At 36.3% G+C, this 15,547-nt stretch overlaps 1 protein-coding gene across 11 annotated transcripts in view; it reads right to left on the reverse strand.

The window, feature by feature from the left end:
- Positions 1-15,547, reverse strand: part of CADPS2 (calcium dependent secretion activator 2) — a 322,674-nt gene that overhangs the window by 135,617 nt on the left and 171,510 nt on the right. The gene's annotated exons all lie outside the window — the stretch shown is intronic.

Genomic DNA, 15,547 nt, shown 5'->3' on the forward strand with positions numbered 1-15,547 from the left:
GAAATAAAATAATTAAATGCTTCTCAATATATAATAAAAAATTATGGCTGAAAGTGTTCCATAATGTTGTCTTTTTGTTTTCCTATTATCTGCTTTTCTGCCATGTTTTAATCAGTGTATCTAAATGCATGAAAGGTAGATAGTGTCCAGATGTTAATGTGTTGGTGGCAGGAATCAGGTGTTCAATTAAAATGTATTGAGTGTGCAAGAAAAAAACTAAAGCTGTTCATTAAGTAGAATACATACAGCTCAATTAAAAATGAATGTAGTATTTGTGATTAAATTGAACACTCATATGCTATAATGGCAATAAAATTTTACATGACATGATTGCTTTGTTAACTTAATCTTAATCATATAATTCTAATCTAAGGATCAGAGTTACTTTCTGTTTGAAAATGGATCCGTTGCTTCTCAATATACAAAATAATGGGAAAGCTGCATTTACACAAAATACTAGTTCCTCTCCTCTGATGCTTTTTTTTTTTTTTTCCATAGGTAGTGAATGAAAGAAAAGCAATGGTAACTTTTTTAGAGATCCTAGCCTAGCACATGTTCTCAGTTACTGGCAATATATGTTATATTTAATACCAGCCCCAGTTGTGTTGCTTGCATAGCAACTCCAATTTTGTTTGAATGAATTCATTACTCAGAATGTGCTTCTAAATGGCTTGACTGAAAGATCCTTAAAATGACATCCCATGCCCATGTAATGTGCTATTGGTTCCCAGCCTACTACCCTTAACCTAAAAGGAATCATTCTGTAGTCTAAGTCTTCAGACCCTTGCTTCAGACTTCAGCTTGCCCTTCAAAGACTTACAACCAGATGAAAAAGTCTAGAGTCACAGACATTGTTTTAGAAAAGAGACTGGCTGTCAGGTGTCCAGCTGTGAGGGGAGCACATCCTGAGGTAGCCTTCGCTAGGACAGCACTGCTACAGAGTGAGACAAGTTTCTTATTCTCTTCTACTTGGCCAACGGCATGGTGCATTCCACTTAAAACTTTGAACTTAAAATGATTTCAGAATTTAAATCAGTGGTCAAAATCACAAATGCAGGAACACATGATAAAAATAGTAACTTCTAAGCCACTGATTTACTGAGCAAGTGTTACTAGTTTTGTATTTGGGATTGTGTTCACTTCTCTCACAAGAAACATACAGCTTTTCATGTTTGGAATAAACTCTGAAGGAAAGCAGATGGCAGTTTTGGGTTGGCAATCTTCTAACGTTATCAGAGAAGCAATCCATGTAGTAAAGCAAGGGAAGCTGGTCTGACCCAAATGGAAACTTAGCAGCAGAACTCAAACCTACACCTACCAGAACACTTCTCCTGGCAATTTGTCCCTGGTTTACTTCATACAAGCAGCATGAAAGATAATCTTAGAGGTCTTTTCTGTCTCTTGCTCCAAAGACAAACCATGCATAGGATTTAACATATATGCATTTTTCATTTACCTGCTCTCTTTTATCATTTATGCATAAAGTGAAAAAAATATCTCACACATTATGAAAAGACAAAGCAATACTACATTGCTGAACAGACACAAAGTTAATTTAGGATGGGATTAAATTAAAACAGGTTTGTGACAGTAAGCATGCTAGAAAGATTATCTGTAGTGCAGGGTGAACTCCATTACAGTTTTTATTTATATAAAAAGACAGAGCGAGCTAATCATGCAGAACTCTGTATGAAAGCACCACTACACCGATGACATTGCAGAAACCACCAGCCTACCAAGGTGATGCCATCACGTTGCTTATTTGGGGATGTAAGATGTACTTGAGGACCCTGACAAAATGGTGCAGCATGGTACACAGTTGTGTTGACATTTAACAGGATGTGGACTATTTAAAGGGAGCCGGCTGTGACGAATATACTATTTGGGAAAACAACATTAGTGCAGGGCCAGGGGACTCTGTTACTATGTCAAAATTAAACACAATACTGTAATAATTGAAATTATACTACTGTGGAGAAAAAAACCACTAAATCGCATTTATAAAAAGTTACCTCTGCCTTTACACCCAGTATTGTGTTAAAATTATTTCTGCCCATACAGAATAGTGTATTATGAATTGAAATCCACCCTCAGACACAGTATAGCACAACTGACCTTACAGTATCTAACCAAGCCAGTATTCTGGCACATAGAGAGCATTAGATTGGTTACATACTATTAGTATTTAAAATGAATTTTGCTGTCTTAAGTGCCTTTGATTTTTTTAAGGGTCTATATCCCAAAAGACAAAAATTAGGTGAATTTTCCTTTCCTACAAGTAACAGATGGACAGCGCAAGTGACAGAAGGACACAACAGGCAGGTGGCATGCCCCCATCCTTGCAGTTAATAGTACTGGCACTCTCTGTATAGAAACAATGTCAGGCTATGCCAGACCATATGCAATATCAATGTATGTCAGGGAGAAATAACTCTCTTAAATTCTGTGTCACAGATTAGTGAAAGGTACCAAGAAACAAGTCAGACCACCTGACAACAATTTCATATCACACATATCATGCATCTTTCACCTGAATGATATGTGTGCTATGCTGATTTGTAGTAGAATAAAGCAATATAAACAATATCTAAAACAATTCTTTCAATGATGTTAGGTTCTGCAGTCTGAGAAAATATGAAGATTGCTTAGGCGATTATGGGAACTATGTGGCTATGGGAACTCTGTAACAATAGCATAAAGAAATTTAAACTAAAGAAGTCAACCTGAACATTCCAGTCAGACCAGAATCTCCTCCATTAGAGTACAGATCTACTGGAAAGTTCCCACTGCTCTGAACTTACTAATGAACTTACTAATAGTGCAAATTTTAGAATACCTCTGATATAATAACCATTTTTTAACTGTTCATCATTTATTGTAGTAAAAATAGGCAGCCTACTCTATGCTCTTATTTTAGTAAGACAAATGATGCATAGGAAAAAAAATGACCTGCCTATATTTCACTTCATGTACATGTAGTAATTAAACTGCTCAGATCATGATCTTCCATGTGAGGACTTAATAAGACACATATTTGGCTACAACATAACAACTTTTACTTTTTTAATACTACCTTCAATCCAAATAGCACTGAATGGTCAACTCATCTATTCTTATCGTGTATAAGGAAAACACTTATATGTAAATTAAACTTAAACCAACGTTATTACTTAACGGTTTAGAACAAAAGCCAGTTGCAAATCACACTAAAGTTTAGATTTTCTCAATTCCTCACCTATAATTTAATGAACTTAAGGTCTATTTTCAGTTAAATATTAGTTCATTATTTGGTCTTCTAAGTTACCACCAGCTTTCTTATTTTTAATGAAAATATAGAAAAATTCCTTTTTACACATTAATAGCTTTCTGAAGTTGTGATTTGAGCATTTTCAAAAACAGGTAGGACTGTTTAGATTTTATTCTTTATATTTTTAAAAAAAATTCAATAAAGCAAACATTTACATGCATAAATGTAAGGTTTCACAGGGGCATGCATTTATTGTGTTTTCAGGATTGAACCTCTGCTTGAACCCTTAGACATGGGCATCACTAGAAGCCATTACCCAGTTTTGCTCAACTACTTTTAGGTACTTAAATGAAGTACCAAAATAAAAAAAGGATGCATCTACATTAGTAACTTAGTCTGAATAAGGAATGTGCTTTTGAAGATAATCCATTGCCCACCCCCAGTTGCAGCACTTGGTTCACATTGCAGAACTGATTCAGAGCATGTGAACTAGACTCCTCTTGCATGAAATGAAATCAGATGTGGTGCTCAGCTAGCGCATCTCACATATTCCGACCACTAAAAGTCAGTCAGTTCAGGACAAGACCAGACAGAGACTGAACTAAAACCACAGAAAGTCTTATAAGGTAATTATCAGGTCCTCAGCAACCAGTCACTTCACAGATCTGTTTTGGGCATACTTCACACTTGGCTTCCTTTGTAGTCAAGGAGGTAGATGCCAAAGCACAGCTCAGGTCTTCCAGATTTCCATCTCTTTGAGTTGGGTAGCATAATTTTGGTAGCCATCAGTGCCTAAAAATACTTCATAGGTGCCTCAGTTAGACAAGTCCAGGTTACTGTTCTTTGCACCATTCATCCTGTAAGTCTTCTCTCTCCATGGTAGAATCATCACATGCATTCTGCCATCTGGGTATAGGGCTTAATCTCATCCCACTGCTACAAGTAGCTGTTGCTAAAACGTAATCAGTCAACCAGTCCCTCTCACGCAGTGATGCTGCTTTCAAATTTCACTCCAGTAGCTATGAATTAGGCTTCAGACACATAAACTATGATGACAAGTCCACAGTGATGTGCAGCACAGCTCATCGCCATCTTTACGGTCTCAAAGTGACCTCTTCTCTAACGTGATAAACTGAAAATTACTGCCAAAGTTTTTTTCACTTCTTTTTTTCTCACACATGCGCACAAACACCAGGAAGTTTAGATGGGAAGAGATTTACAGTTGAGAATTGCTGACAGAAATTTGACAGTATAGACTAGAAAAGTCTACCTAGCTGTTCTGTGGGTCACTGAGATGCTCAGTCATAGGTTCTGAGATCTCACATGATAAGAAGAAAAAATTGGCATTTATGTCTGAATGTAAGGCACATTAAGTTAAACAGTAAGAGATAATCCATGCCAAAAGAATAAGAGTTTAGGACCCAGTGAGACTGTGACACAAGTGCATTAAAGAATGCTGAGGAGGGGACAAGGTACAAAAACCTGTACGCAGGAAATGGACCGCTGCCAACAGGACCAGCTCACTCCAACTGATTATTTTGTGAGGCTGAATAAGGATTTTAGCAAAGATGAACCAAAGCAGGATTTGACACACAGGCAGTATTGATTGGGGGATTCTCCATACCTAATCAATTATGTATACTCAATTCTAGTGAAGGTAGGAAGATATTGAACAAGTATTGTTAAAGTTGTGACCTAAAGACAATACATATACAACTGAACTTGTATCATTTTGCTCATCACAAAGCTGAAGAAAACCCATCTTAACATTTTCAAAAGCATGTAGCTTTTTCAGTGAGATATAAGAAAAAGGAACACCCTATATGAACAGTTTTAATGATTTTTTAAATGTGAGAGTAGATTTAAATATAAATTTATGTATCTATATTTTTATATAAAAATGATTTAAATAAATTACATATTCATGAGAATAGATTCTTAAATCTATTCTCAATTCTTTTACTTTATGTTTTAAAAAGTTTTGAGTAAAAACAAAAAAAATTTTTTTTAAGAAAATAATTATATTTTAAGATTTCTGACTAATAATCTTCTTTAACCCATAGATCTTTTTCATTTAAAGTCTGTTGTGGTTAAGCTAAGTAAGTTTGGATCTAAATTTATATCTCAGCTTTTACAAATATTTCAGATTAATTACTATGGAATGAATGAAGAATGACACCTTAATTAATAAGGCTTCTCTTGGCAATTAGGATTCTCTTGGCTTCTCTTAGCAATTAAAGTGGCAGTGGCATATCATTAAGGTCTTCAAGATTCCTCTGCCTCCACAGAAGCAATTACTGTGGGAAGCACTGAAAATCAGGCTCATAGCTATAATCTGTTCTCTAAGGATCTAGCAGCAGGATAAACACTTGTTTCTTCCTTCCATAGTAATTTTGCATTAACCCATCTTCATTACCCAATCAATCATTAATGTAATTTTAATGTGTCATTTTTCATGAAGTGCAATTTTCGTTTGTAAAAAGTAACATTATAGTCAATTGTAAAATTGTATAATATTAAAATAATTTAAATGAAGACAGTTAACACATTAGCACTTTTCTCCATGGCAAAATGCTAGCATTTATTTAGTACAATGAAATACAAGCGTTTAGCACAATTTAAACTAGCATAACAAAAAATACTGCTATGAGACACCTTGGAATAATAATAAGTAAGGCATCCATACATCACTAAAAGTGAATTAGAAATTAAGACATTCTATCATGCTGCTTATAACGTACACAGGAGATCTTTACCTTGGTATATACAAGTGCATGTTGCCTTATGAATGTAAAAATGAGGATAGGTTTGTCAGAATCTAGCAAGAAATACAAGATAACTGTAGCTACATGAATGACACTTTTGACCCTCTGACTAAACAAAAGATATACACCATTGTTATTGGACCCCAATTTAAAAATGTTTATTAATTATGGGCCAAAATTTGATCAATATTTCTGCTGAACTGTAAAGCCACTGGTTTATTTTTAAAATTTTGTGTTAGTTTCTTAGTAGTGTCAGTTCTTGAAACACTTGGGTTTACTCTCTGCTGCGCTGAGTCTTGTCTTGCCAAAATGGATACTCAGGGTCTTGGATGTTTGGAGTCAGCAACTGTCTGAGAGTTACTGTTGAAAAGAAAGATAATCTCCTCTTCCTAAGTTTTAATAAAAAGTTCATACAGTTTCAAAAGAATCATGATAACTTCATGCAGCAGGAAGAGTAGCTACGTTACAGATGAGCAATGCCAGTCTTTTCTGGTTGAAGTTATTCAGCAATGACTACATTTCATGAAGTACTCTTAAGTTTGTAGCCAGGATAATTTTCATTTTAGTTTCTGACATATCCTTCTGCAGGATCATTCACTGAGTAGAGAAAATATGCTCTACACATATAAACATGTGGTGCTGGATGTTAGATGACATTTTGGCATACCTTGATGTAAAGAGCAGACATTCCTGAATATGCAGTGGTATTTGCTGTGCTGTATACTCCTGTTGCTGCTCACATTTTTTACTGAAATCCTTTTTCTCTTCAACAGTCAACTGTGATTGAAATTCAAACAAAGCCTATTTCATCAGCTACACAACACATCTTCTGTAAGTGGTGTTCAGTAAAGCACTGGCATTAATAGTGATTGCTCCAGCACTGCAGAGCTACCTACAACTACCACATTTTTCTTCATCAGTCCTGAGATTTTGGATTATCATGCTAGCTCTAGGTTGAATATGGACTGGAAGATGAAGCTTTGCAGCTCATAACTCTTCTGTCTTCAAAGCCAATGAAACTTAACTGAAACTGATACTTCTTTATGCCTTCCTATCAGAGACTACAATGAGATCTTTTGTCCAGTGTCTCAAAGGTTCTCTGTATATGGCAAGCAATATGAGGTCACATTGTCCGTGCTTTGAGTCTGAGCATGACCAACTCTAATTCAAAAGTGTTGCGACCATGTTGGCGACCCTAACAGTTCCGCAGTGCAGGTGCTGGCATCACATTGTCAGTTTTTGGTCAGAGTGGAGAGCTGGCCAAGTATACTCTCTCCCTCTCTCTCTGCTGCCAAGTCCCATGGCCTTCTCAAATGATCACATTTGAAATACTTTGTTAGATCAAAAAGAAACCTCTAACTCACTTTTGCTTCATAAAGTTTACTTGAGAATTCCCTTTAGATATCTCTGCTTTTGTTCATCTTCCATATTACTGACATCCCCATTAGCTTATAAGGAACTCTTTGGAAAAAGAGTTCATCTACCCAAGTAGATGAGAATGAGGTTCTTAGGACAACTTGGGCACTAATTTTGAGGCCAGCTACACTCAGCAAACATTGTCCCATTTGCCAGCAGTAGGAGAAACAAGAAAAGCTGAGCACACTATAAATTCATGGCTAGAGGGAGTGACTAAGTTTTATTTAGATGCAGCTGACTTGAACACACACTTGATTCCTGTCATGGGATCCTCATCCCACAGTGTTTTAACATGTTATAACAAGATTTCACAAGGTAACAACTGAGGCAGCCCCAGGAAACGGGAGCATTTTTGTTTATGTGGTTAGTGAACCAAGACTCAGGTGAAGACTGAGGCTTTTGTTCACGGTAGGCACCCTTTACCCACACATGAAGAATGGGTGGCAGAGGATTATCTGTTCATCAATGGCACAAAGGTGGTTCAATAACCTCCCATTTGTATATGGATTGCAGGTCATCTCAAAACATTGGAAAACCTGATGTTGCAAACGGCAGTGGGCAATCTCTGTCAGGTATCTGTAGAAAGATTTACCTCTTAAATGTATTTGAGACTGATTAGGACTAATTATAAAAGAAACTGTAATAGAAATTATAAAAAGCATTGATATGCTCCACCCATAATTCTTGTAACTCTATTGTTCTCACGACATGGTAAGAAACAACACTACAGATGTTAAAAATACAAATCAAGTGTGTCTGATAACAAACTGAACAATCTATATGTGTCAAGGACTTCACAAACCCTAAACTACCACCAGTGCAAACAAAAAATCCTCACAGGAATTAATCGAAGTAACATTTATTTCATATAAAATATATATTTAATTTCATTCATCTTCTTAAGAGTATATACACGGACAATATTTTATCTATAAAGATCAATATTTATAGCTAGTAAGAAAACCAAGAAATATCAGTAGAAGTGAAGGTATTTCTCTGAATGGCATGGTTATCTGTAGCAAAATCATCTTACTATCTATCAAAGTAGCCCGAGTTTCATTTAAAATAAAAGATGACTTAGCTTTTTAAAAATCACTGAGACAGCTATGCATAGTTTATCTCTGACCTGAACTTAGATTTGAGAAACTGAATTAGGCAGAAAAAAAAAGTTTGCCTTACCAACTCCAGTGTATCTTTCCTTTTTTTTTTTTTTTCTATAGCCAATGTCTTAGCATTGATAAATAATCCTGTCAAGGTATTCCTCCCTACCTAGTGGCTTTTGAGAGAACTTGGACAACTCTGACATATCCTAAATTTTGAAACTTTGGGCTGCTGTAGTGAGGCCATATGACTTAATGGTCAGAAAAGGCTTCCAAACTATCTGATGTTATGTAAAGTTTGCAAAATTCAAACAAACTCAACAGTTCCTTCCATTTGACTTTGATTATGCTTCCCAGTCTTGATGTTTACAAACTGAAAAATAAGCTTTCTACTACAGGACAAAGAACCTTGCTCTTTGAAAGCGTCAGCTGAAGTTGGTGCTGTTACCCTTTTTTAAGCTGGAAGAAAAAGTGCAATAGCAACAAACAGAAAGCTAGATGGTGCTAATATACTGACTTTATGGTTTCAACTAGATGTGCTACGCACAAACTTGGAAGGACAAATGATGTAAACAGATACAGAAGAGTTTACATATGTAGATGAATAAATGCTATAGTTAGATAAATACCTGTGTATCTTAATATTTGGTTGAAGCAATTACACTGTGTTGATAACAAATGAAAAAGAGGAACTGGAATCAGTCAGGTAGCCCCTCTCCCTTTTGTAAGAGAAAAATGTGTCTCCACTAATGAGAAAAGTATTTTCAGTAACTGTTGAAAAGTAATTTAGAAAGTTATTGGTTTTATCTAATGGAAAATAATACTAATTGAAGAAGTCTATGGTGCATATTATCATATCATAAAAAGTATTAGGAAGCAATTTGACATTTTAGCTTAGCTGAAATTTGGTTTCTGTTTCATCTTTTGTGTTGGTATAACAAATTACTTAGTTATTCTGACATATCTATGTGTTTTGGCTCAGAGAAAGGTCTGAAACTGGTTTTAAATTCAGTATATGCAACACAAAGGCCTATCTGTGACAGAGATTATGTGCACTTGCTAAGAGAAGTGTGATTATATTCCTGACATTTTACTTCATCTGTAAAGGTAACCCAGAATTGAAATAGAGTCATTTCAGTGTCACCACCTTGCACATTTCTCTGAAATGATGATACTGGGAGCACATCTCATCTTCAAATCAGCCTTCAGATTACAGATCTTGAAGCTACAACACCAATTCTGCTTTTCCTCCTGCCCTTCTTTGCCGAGTGACCATGGACAAGCAGCACATAAGAGATAGCACCACCACTGTTCTGGCTAACTTCAGTGTTGCTGTGGCTCTTCTTAGTTGACTTATGAGCTCACTAGTAGCCATGATACGGTTTATCCTGGTGACAGTCACACACTACAACCCTACCCACTGAGAAGCCAGCAGGCCCCAGTGCTATCCTCAGCTCGGTCACTGAATTGCCTGTGACCTTGGGCGCTCTTTGCTCGTTCCTGTACTTCATTTCACTCATCTGTAAAACAGAGATAATTATACTCGCCTTCCTCTCCAATGAACTTTTAATCAATGGGTTTCAAGTGTCATAAAAATAAGAGGGGAAAATTACTTATCCTCTAAATCTGCATCTTGAAAGACTGCTAACTAGTGCATTCGTCTCACAAATTTCCTTTAGCTCTAAAATTACAGCAGCAGGAGGAGAAATGTGATACTTCAGTCACATACAGCAACCAGTAGCTATATTTATTGTTTATAAATGCTTTCCTAAGAACATTTCAGTCACTTCCAAGTGCACAAGAGAAAAAATTTTAAAAGGTTAGCAAATTCATGGTGATTTTCACCTTCTGAAAATACAATATAATAATAATAAAAAAGAAGTTGTGAGAGAAAAATGATTTCACAGATTCCTGACAATTTCAGAGAGTACAAGTTCGAAAAAGTCGCCCAAACAATTGCTTTACAAATGAGAGACAGGGAGAAAATCTGGGTATGTACATACTGAAGTGCTTGTAGAATGTATATTCCAAATACAAAAGTTTAAGAAATTAAAGGGATAACATTTCTGTATGCAACATGTCATAGCAGAAAGCAGAAGAGAACTTAAAAGAATGAATTTTGCCTTCCAAATCTTGGAAAAATTTCTGGACAAGAACTATGCTGAAATGTTTTACTTTGGAAGTCAAACCCAAAGTTTGTATTGCAAAGTAGTACTGCAATACTACTTTGCAATATTATTCTGTTCAGGCTGTTCAATTTGTAAGAATTTCATTTCATGTTATTATTTATTTTCCTTTTTTCAGTATGACTATTAAGCATTACTAATCCTTTTAAAGCAAGTTATTTGAAAAAATCTCAGTATTCCTTTTTTGTTTCTAGATTGGAAGAAATAGAATAATACTCTTTAGTAACCACTAGGCTATGCTAACAGACAACTTAACTGACACAGAACCTACTTTTAAAAATAATGCATGCTTTAAATGCACAGGGATGTGCAAAGGCACATTAGGAAAAAAACACCCATTAGGAAAAGGTATTTACAGTAACCCGCATATCTTGAGTGGATTAACCTGTCCTGCTTGGGTTTTCAACCCTAATTTAACTATGAGTTAAGGAGAGCCAAGTGAGCCTTCCTGAAGCCAACAGTACCTCCCTAATGCTGTTATTCTAACTCAACAGAAATAAACAGGCTTTTAGCATTTTGTATAGGAAGCTTTTAGGTTAAATTTTGCTATTCCCTCTGATGATTTGTTTTAGGTTCAAGATTGCAACAGAAGAAATTAAAAGAAATGTTAAAAAACCATCCTTTTGTATGGATGTTGGCTTTACTACCTTAATAAAGAAGATTAAAAAAATATGTTGTACATGCTCTGCATTTTAGACAAGGAAAGGGTTACCACATTCTGTAAGAAGATGACAAATAGATTACAAATTATGAGAAAGGAATGTGAAGTATCATGAATTGCCAATAATCAGAACTGTTCTACAAATCCCCATTAATAAGTGTCATTACTCAGAATTTCTAGATGTGCATGCTTCCCCTTGTAATCTATTGACAGGATTTAGATGGAAGATGATGGTTATATATCCTTTGGGATGTTGCATACTTTGAGAGCCTTTCATGCAAGAATAAAAACATTTATCTAAAATAATAGGATTATGTTTACTGCAAGATGTATATGAATATCCCTTATTTTTTAAGCATATAACAGAATGCATATAAAAAAATCATGGACTGTTTCCTTGATCGAGTGTTTTTTTAAAAATCACATTAGTGGAGTAACACTAGATTAGCTGTATGAATGTGTCAACATAAACACTAGTGTAAAAGTAATGTGGTTAGCAAAGCTACCTCTTTTTTGCAGAGGTACAGATGAACTGCAATTGAGATTCATAGCAGTGTTGAGTCATAAGGATTTTTATTTCTTGCTCTTAGAAAGGTTACAATTTATAATTTAAAAAATCACAAGTTTATAATTTTATTTGAAATATAATTATTAGTTATGACTGTGGAAACCCAATGAGGGAACATGATCTGAAGGTGCTGCAGTCCAGAATACTATTTGTGAATTAAAAATCTCAGTTTAAGTACAAGACAGTATAATTTGTAAAACTGAATATTCTTGAAGCATAAATGCGAGACAGGTTTTGAAGTCCTTCAGCATATCCCCTGTGCCAATAAGTAAAGTCAGTTTTAAATAGGAGAAACTTTTCTGAAGGAGTAAAACTTTAAACTCACAAATAGCTTGGGCCTGTGGGTTTGCTGACCCTGCAGAAACTGAAATATTTGAACGTAGTTCCCACATCTGAAAAAAAGTCTCTTATTACCATTATTCTTTTAAAAATCATGATACAGCATTAATCTAATAAAACCCCTTTGTCTGCAATTGGCTGTGGGGTAAAATTTTGATTTAAATTTCAATAAATGTTGAGATTCTCAGCTGAAAGGCATTATCAGATTGCCTTTTTCTCCTGTGAGACAAATATGAATCTTCTATGTTAGCTTGTTAATTCAGATCAACACAGAAAATATAAGTTGTCTAATTCAAAGATGGGGCAAAGATAAAGCATGAGATGTTTCTGAAAAATAAACTGAAGAATTAGAAATTCCAGCAGCAAAGATGATCACATTCTTTCATCCTTTTATTTCCCACCTCTTTGTGTATTCTATGACACGGTGCTTAAATATCTGACCACATGCCAAAAATAAAATAAAATAAAATAAAATAAAATAAAATAAAATAAAATAAAATAAAATAAAATAAAATAAAATAAAATAAAATAAAGTAAAACCTCACAGCCCTGTTCACTATTCAGGATAGCAGCAGCTACCTTCCAACTCTTCAACACTTTATTTTCTCCTATGGCCTGTTTCATTGCATGATATGCTTTACACTGCTTTACAGAGAGAATTGAGTTATCTGCTTTCCTACCTTGTGGAGGTTCACCAGGGAGCTGCAGAGCCTGTCTCCTCAACAGCACTGCCTGGCAGAGCATGAGCCTCTGGCCACGTGTTAAAGAAGTGACCATACCCCACTTCCCCCAGCTCATGAGGTGTGCAGAAACCTTTCCTACTAGTTGCTTCCCAAGATTTATCTTCAAATATCTATGACACTGGGAGTTGATATTATTTTCACTTCATAACAGGAGAACTAAAGTACTAAAAACTTCAGGCTTCAGATATTAAGACAAAGATCTAATTTTTAGGATATTTGAACTCTAACAGCACAATGTATATTTACAGCTCCGTTTCCACTGATTTCAGCTAGTAGCTGTGAGTGTGGGGCACCTCTATGAAATCAGATTCCAGTTTATCAAACGGGGCACAGAAAGCAAATAACATACCACCAGTTACTATAGGTGGAAATGTTTCAGTCTCTTACAGGCAAGTCTTTCTGTGTAGCACAAACAGGGATAAAAGCCAGTTCTTCCAGGCATCCCTCAACTACCTTAACTGCAAAATACTCCTTTGCCTTCCAGTAAGACTGTCCATCATTCACTGTGTGTTTCTAGCCTCTTCACAACTGAGGATTTATCTGCTAACACAGTATCAGTTCAAAACCAGAATAGCTTTAATGTGTGTGTTGAAGCAGGTGGGAATCCCTATTGGAAAAACAGAAAATTACTATTTAATACTTATACTCACCCAGGAAGTCAAGAGAAGGCTGCAGAGACTGCCTGGATGATGGCTTTTCATAACATTAACGGTTCCTGACTGTACACATTAGTAATTCCTCTAGCAGGTGGTTTTTTCCCTCCAAATAAACACCCTCTTATTTCCTCTCACTGAAACTCCAGTGCCATAATACAGTATTTCATCAATCTTTTCAATGGTTATTGGAGGAATTATTAACCTTTTATTTCATTTAACATATATTTATGGTGGAGGAGTCCATACAGCCCTCCCTCAGTGCCCTAGCTTTTCTAGACAAATGTGTAGGTAATAATCATTATAGCTAATGGTTATAAAGAAAGGGAAACGATGACTGACCTACAACATTTTTGGTGGGAAGAACAGTATTTGCCTGGACAATAGTGACAGCAGAGACCCTGAAGTAAAATGAAGTACCAAACAACTGTGACAGGAGATTAGGATTCAAAATCGATGTGAGGAAGTAACCAGCAGCAGCAGATTAAAGGGATAATAATTGAATTAAATTATTGAAAGTAATATTGAAAGTAAGTGTTTAAGGGTTGTTTAGATGAGATGCTGGGGGATATGGTGTAGGGGAGAACTTTGTAGAGTAGGGCTGATGGTTGGACTTGATGATCCCAAGGGTCTTTTCCAACCTGAATGATTCTATGATTCTATGATTTGATTGGGCAATCCATTTAATGCTCAGGCAAGAAGACTAGTGCCATAAACCATTATGGAAAAGCAAACTGGGGTGTTAAGAAGACCCTCTGAAGACCTCAGAAGAACAGCTCCCAGCCAAGAAAGCCTCTGAGGAAATCCAGGAGCATGATGGGAGGAACCACTGGAGCTTTGTCCTTGTTGCTGGACCCAGGTCAAAATGAGTTGCATGTTATACTGTAATTGGCGTTGCAGACAGCATGACCCCAATGTTGTCAGTGACCTGATCAAAAACGGGGACTTCTCCCAGTCACCTGTTGGGATGCACATGGGATGTACATGGGAGCACAACATCCCTGATGTTGATGTAGTGTGGAGTATGCAACCGAACCAGGTCACATGCAGGTTATATGTGTCTGTTGTGTATTCCTCATTACTGATGTTCAAATCATCCCGTCCCCATGGCTGCCTTTTGACAAACCACTGGCAGCACCGTGCCACTCCTGCAGCATTCACTACTTCAAATGGCTGAATACCTTCCAGGAGCAGGAGGCTGAAACCATGCTAGTGGACTGAATCTAGACAAGGATGTGCCAAATTACCAAACCATTTCAGAGCTGTTTGGCCAGTGCAAATGAAAGGGGCAGGGGGTGGGGACTGACAGGAGAGCACCATGCTTTAGTACAGACAAGCACTCTCCTCTCCACTCCAACTTACTCATGTCAGTCTGGTCTTCCTGCTCTCACGTTATCCCATTTCCCTTATTCATTTCACTGCAGCCTTGCTTCTGTTCTCTCATCTCAGTCCCAGTCTCCAAGCACAGTAGCTCCAGTTCCCCAGTTGGCTTCACAACTGTTTTCCCTCTCTTTCCTCGCAGCTGCCGGTCACCAGCCACAGTTCTCCAGCCAGCAAGCCTTATTGTTACAGTCCTGAACATTTGTGTCTAAGTGTCCCAAAACCAAAGTGAGGGATGAGGTTGATACCTGGGAAATTTCAGCCCAACCAATTACAGCTTTACCAAAACTTAAATTGTATTTTTTTTAAAAAAAGTATTGAATATAGGAAATTTTGGCAATTGCTGATTGCTGTGTGTATATAATGAGCAGAATATTAACAGGAAGATTAATATTAATTAAAAAGATTAGAAATAGAAAATAATTCTAAATAGTATGGCCACTACATTAATTCTACATTAACATGTTGAACAGTCCTCTTTTTTTGAAA

Source organism: Strix aluco, chromosome 5 (genome assembly GCF_031877795.1).
Source record: "Strix aluco isolate bStrAlu1 chromosome 5, bStrAlu1.hap1, whole genome shotgun sequence".
NCBI lineage: Eukaryota > Metazoa > Chordata > Aves > Strigiformes > Strigidae > Strix > Strix aluco.